We start from the raw sequence: 5,752 nt of genomic DNA on the forward strand, positions 1-5,752 counted from the left end.
GGAGGAGTCTTGGGGAATCTGGGCACAGGTTTCTCCATGATCTTGTCCTGTGACTTCTAGACACCTCTCGACCGACCCTACCATGTTCTCACCCAGGAAATCTCACCACAGCTTTGCTGTCTCAGTTTTATGGAGTGTGTGCATGCATCTCTCCTCTGACTGACTTTAGCTCCCTGGAAGCTTACATGCATGTTACCAGGCAGGAGACTCCAAGGTCTCAGATGTATGTCCTGGACCAAAGGGCCAGCTTGGGGATAGGTTATTTCTCTGCTGGTGAAATGAGCCAATTCAAGACAGATTAGATTGAATGCAGTTTATTGGGAAGCTGCTCTAGGACGGGCAAGTTCACTGGCCCCAAAGAAGGAGGCCAGGGAAGTAGCCATGGGAACGGAGAGAGAGGAGAGGAGAGGAGAACAGAAGAAAGGAAAGGAGAGGGAAGAGGAGGGGAAGGGAGGAGGGGAGAGAGAAATACACAGGATCTGAGAGACCTCCACACATGCACTTAAATTCATGTTTAATTGTTTTTGACTTTTGGTTTTTTTACTTTTTTTTTTTTTTTTTTTTCGAGACAGGGTTTCTCTGTATACCCCAGGCTGTCCTGGAACTCACTCTGTAGACCAGGCTGGCCTCGAACTCAGAAATCCACCTGCCTCTGCCTCCCAAGTGCTGGGGTTAAAGGCGTGCGCCACCACTGCCCGGTGGTTTTTTACTTTTTATGAATTTGGTGTGTGTGTGTGTGTGTGTGTGTGTGTGTGTGTGTGTGTGTGTGTGAGCACCAGTGAGCATGTGGAAGTCAGAAGAACAGCTTTTGGGAGTCAGTTCGGCTCTTCCTTCATGTGGGCCCCAGGGATGGACTCAGGTCATCAGGCTTGGCCACAAGCTCCTTTACTGAGCCACGTCACCATCCCTGGTCTTTTGTTTTTTTGAAACTTGGCTTCCCATAGCTCAGGTTAGCCTCAATCTCTATGTAGCTGAGGCTAGCCCACCTCTGGTCTTGACTGGTCTTGACTTCAGAGAGAGAAATGCACCAAAGAACTTTTCATGGTATTCCAGCTGATTCTGGCCGCTTCCACCGACTGGTGCTGATTTGACAGAACCTTGCTGTTCCTGCTGGATCGTGCTGCTGCTACTGGTTCCTGTTTGGTGTTTTCTATTAAACTGGACTGCTGGTATCCTGACAATGAAGAGGAGAATCATCCTGAGGAACTACTTCTTTTCTGGGGGGGAGGTGAGTGGGGAGGTTCCGACCGGAGTCAGAAAACCTGCTAGACAAATTCTAAAAGAGCTATAACACTTGAGGAACTACTTCTAAGCAGGTCCACAACTCCCTTTTCCTATTAACCGTCTTTCTCCCCTACCTCTGGTTGGTGGGCTAGAAGGGAGGTTGAAGTGTTTAAGAACCCTAAAATAAAGTAGGTTTTGAAAAAAAAAAATCTGCTGGGTGGTGGTGGCGCACGCCTTTAATTCCAGCACTTGGGAGGCAGAGGCAGGCGGATTTCTGAGTGAGTTCCAGGACAGCCAGGGCTATATAGAGAAACCCTGTCTCGAAAAACCAAAAAAAAAAAAAAAAATCTAAGTTCAAAAAATTCATTTTTTGTTATTGTTTGTTTTCTTTTGAGAAAACAGGGTCCCCTGTAGCTCAGGATGGCCTCAGATTCCCTATGTAGTCCAAGCTGGCCTTGAGGGGTTAATCATTCTGCCTTCAACTCCCAAGCCGGTGTGCTAGTGTGCTACCATGCCCAGTCTAAGGTTTTGTTTAATTATTATTTGAAATAGGCCACACTGAAGTGGAAACTTAAGGGTTCTTTGGAAATTCAGTTGTGTTGGATGGTGTTTTGTTTAGGCAAACACATGAAGGAGTGTTTTCCTGAAGCAGACATAGGTGAAAGACTAAGGTAGACTCACGAAGGAACATTTCACTGAAGCAGACACAGGAGAGAGGATGTTCTGCTAAAGCAAGCACAAAGACACAAAAAGACATGCGATGAAGGATTCTTCTCTAACGACAAGCATGTATTGGTCTGCCTTACATTGCATAATTGAGTTCCATTTGTCAGGACGCCATAGAAAGAAATGCACCAAAAACCTGGTGGTGTGGGGCAGTTTCTTGCCTCTTCTAAGGACTTGGGCTGATTGGCAGAGTGATGTCATCCAAGACAGACTCAGGTCCTGAGGCAAGATCTGCCGAGGACACGTCATGTTTGGAGGGTATAAATAGGACTTGAAGGACAGTCAGTGGAAGAGGCTGAGCTAGGCTTGCTCGCGTAGCTACAGGCTTGTCGGTCTTGCATCTGCGAGGATCTACACTTTGCTGAGAGAGGCGCAATGGAGAATTCTGTTGTTCCTGCTGGTCCCTCCTGCTGACTCGTGCTGAGACTGAGGCCTGGCTGTCTCTTCTAGGTAGTCCCACTACTGCTGATTTGTGTTTGCTATCCTGTCTCTACCAAACGGGACTGGTGGTATTTCTGTAAAGTGTTTGTGAGTGGATCGAGCTGCCACTTCTGATTCCTGTGAACTGAACTACCAATTTCCAGACAACACAGATAGGAGTTGCTCCAAAAAAAAAAACCCATTTCTAAACAGGTCCATGTCCTCCATGTCTTCCTTTCCACTACCTCTGGAGGGTGGTGTGCTAGAAGGGAGGTTAAAACTTTTAAGAACTATCATTAAAAGTAGGCTTTGAAAAACTTAAATTAACAGCACCCCTGTGTAACTCAAGCTGGGCTCAAAGATCCTTTCATCAGCCTCCTGAGTGCTGGGGTTAACAGGTGTACCTGGTTCTTACTCTTTTTTTAAAGTCTCACTATGTAGTTCTGACTAAGAAGCCCTGGCTACACCTGCCTTCATCTCCCAATTGCTGGGATAGGGCATGTGCCACCATGCTAGCCCATACCTGGTGATGGTTTTTGATCAAAGAGCCCTTCCTGAAACTTTGAGACAGGGAACCCACCTAAGCCTGGACTTCTGATCCACACATACTGAAGGAGAACACATGTACATTGTTTTATTAATTTATTATTATTTTGCTTTGTGGTTTTTTTTGGTGTTTGTTTGTTTTAATTATTATTTATTTAATGTATATCAGTAAACTGTCACTGTCTTCAGACACACCAGAAGAGGGCATAAGATCTCATTACAAATGGTTGTGAGCCACCTTGTGGTTACTGGGATTGAACTCAGGACCTCTGGAAGAGCATATGGTGCTCTTAACCACTGAGCCATCTCTCCAGCCCCTTGTTTGTTTATTTGTTTGTTTTATTTTGAGACAGGGATTATCTGTACGGATCTGGCTGTCCTGGAACTACCTCTGTAGACCAGGCTAGCTTCAAACTCAGAGATCTGCCTGCCTCTGACTCCCAAGTGCTGGAATTAAAGACATAGGCCACCATGCCCGGCTCAGGTGAATTATTTTGAACTTCTACATTTAGGAGTAGTTTAGTTATACAGTCCTAAATTCCTAGCAGAATAATTATCCTTTTGCTTTGTGGTTTATGTTTCCAACTTTAGGTTCGGGAAGCCTTTCCTAAATTGTGGAGTACAGGGATTTGGGGCTGGGGATGTAGCTCAGTGGGCTGAGCATCTGCACAGCATTCAGGAAGCTCTGGGCTTGATCCTCCAGCACAGGATGGCACTGAGTGTGTATAGTGGCACAAGGCTGTGATCCTAGCACTTGAGAGGCTGGGGCTGTCCAATCGGAGAGGAACATGCCTACACCCCTAGCTGCTTGGGAGGCTGAGGCAAGAGAATCGCTTTGGCCTGAGGAGTTTGCTGTCAGCCTGGGCAGCACAATAAGACTCCATTTCAAAACCAGTTAACTAAAGAAAGAAAGGAAAGAAAAGGGAAATACAACATATTAGATAAGAAACGTAGGGCTGGGGAGATGGCACAGGGATGAAGAGGCTTGTTACCGGGGCTGGAGAGAGGTTAAGAGAACTAACTGACTGCTCTTCCAGAGGTCCTGAGTTCAACTTTCAGCAACCACAAGGTGGTTCACAGTAAGACTCCATCTGTAATGGGGTCAGCCCTCTTCTGGTGTGTCTGAAGACAGCAACAGTGTATGCATATATATAAAATAAATAGATAAACCTTTTTTTTTTTTAAAAAAAAAAAGATGTTTGCTACCAAGTCCAATGACCCAGTTCTAACTCTGGGACCCACATATTTGGAGGAAAGAACCAACTTCCAAGAGTTATCCTCTGACCGCCACATGTACACTGTGGCACGTACACATGTGCACACACACACATGCACACACACGCAAATGTAAAAATAATTAAAACAGCTCTATTTCAAGTGAGTCAATAGAGCCGGGCGGTGGTGGCGCACGCCTTTAATCCCAGCACTTGGGAGGCAGAGACAGGCGGATTTCTGAGTTCGAGGCCAGCCTGGTCTACAGAGTGAGTTCCAGGACAGCCAGAACTATACAGAGAAACCCTGTCTCGAAAAACAAAACAAACAAACAAACAAACAAACAAAAGAACACCAAAAAACAAAAATCAAGTGAGTCAATAAAATATTGATCTCATTATGCATATGTATGTGATATAATACATACATATATATCATATATATCATATATATTATACACAAATGTATCTAAAAGCTAACACCTGCTCGAGGTATGTGGATTCCTTCCTACCATCCTCCCAGCTAATCTCCCAGCTGGAAAATACTTAAAGCCTGGGGTAGAAAAGACAAAGCCTGTTGAAAATACAGCACACTCGGTTCACAGAGCCCTGTGACACTCGATTTGCATCCATTCGGAATCCTGAAATGAACACTGCAAAGACACGTGGCTGCTCTGGCTGACACATTTAAATTTAGATGACAGTGTGACCATGGAGAAATGTTTGTTCCGTGACTCAGATATCCACAGAGCAAGGTTTCTTCTGTCAGGGCCATCCTTACCTACTAGCCAGAAGAAAGTGTGTTCCCCCCTCTGCTAATCATAGTGGAATCTCACAGAACAACTGTTCAGAAGATGGATTTGCCTTTACTTAGGAGGCAGAGCAGAACTGTCACCCTTCTGGAATGAGGGATCGAGATGAAGCCAAAAACGTGGGATGAAAACCTTTTTTCGATAGCTGCTTGTATGTGGAGGAGCGATAGGTCCATTCAGGGTACTTGAGTGGACGGAAAGAAGAGACCTGTAGGGTTAGGGTGATAAGTGATAGAACACTTGCCTCCTATAACCTCAGCTTCACTTATTCCTAGTGCTGCAGCTGGGGAAGGGACTTTAAAGCTAATTATTATGGGGCTGGAGAGATGGCTGAAGAGCATAGACTGCTCTTCCAGAGGTCCTGAGTTCAATTCCCTGCAACCACATGGTGGCTCACAACCATCTGTAATGGGATCTTATGCCCTAATCTAGTGTGTCCAAAGATAGCCCCAGTGTACTCATATACATAGAATAAATAATATATAAAAACCTAATTATTATTATTAGTTTTGGTTTTGAAAACATGGTTTGTCCGTGTAGCCCTGGCTGTCCTGGAACTCACTTTGTAGACAAGGCTGACCTCAAACTTACAAGATCTGTCTGCCTCTGCCTCCCGAGTGAAGGGATTAAAGGCATGCATCACCACTGAGTTTTTTATTTTTTGAGACAGGATCTCACCTGTGAAGACTTGGCTGGCCTGAAACTTGCCATGTTGCTGGACTTGGCCTTGAACTCACAGATTCACCTGCCTCTGCCTCCAGAGTGCTTCTGTCTCTCTGTCTCTGTCTCTCTGTCTCTCTCTGTCTCTCTGTC

At 45.3% G+C, this 5,752-nt stretch overlaps 1 non-coding gene across 1 annotated transcript; it reads right to left on the reverse strand.

The window, feature by feature from the left end:
* Positions 1–1,233: 1,233 nt before the first annotated feature.
* On the reverse strand, positions 1,234–1,296 carry LOC114608583. The gene has a single exon (XR_003709389.1). It is a non-coding gene; the product is annotated as a U7 small nuclear RNA (small nuclear RNA).
* Between the last annotated feature and the right edge of the window lie 4,456 nt (positions 1,297–5,752).

Source organism: Grammomys surdaster, unplaced genomic scaffold (assembly GCF_004785775.1).
Source record: "Grammomys surdaster isolate TR1022 unplaced genomic scaffold, NIH_TR_1.0 125925, whole genome shotgun sequence".
In the NCBI taxonomy this organism is placed as follows: Eukaryota; Metazoa; Chordata; class Mammalia; order Rodentia; family Muridae; genus Grammomys; species Grammomys surdaster.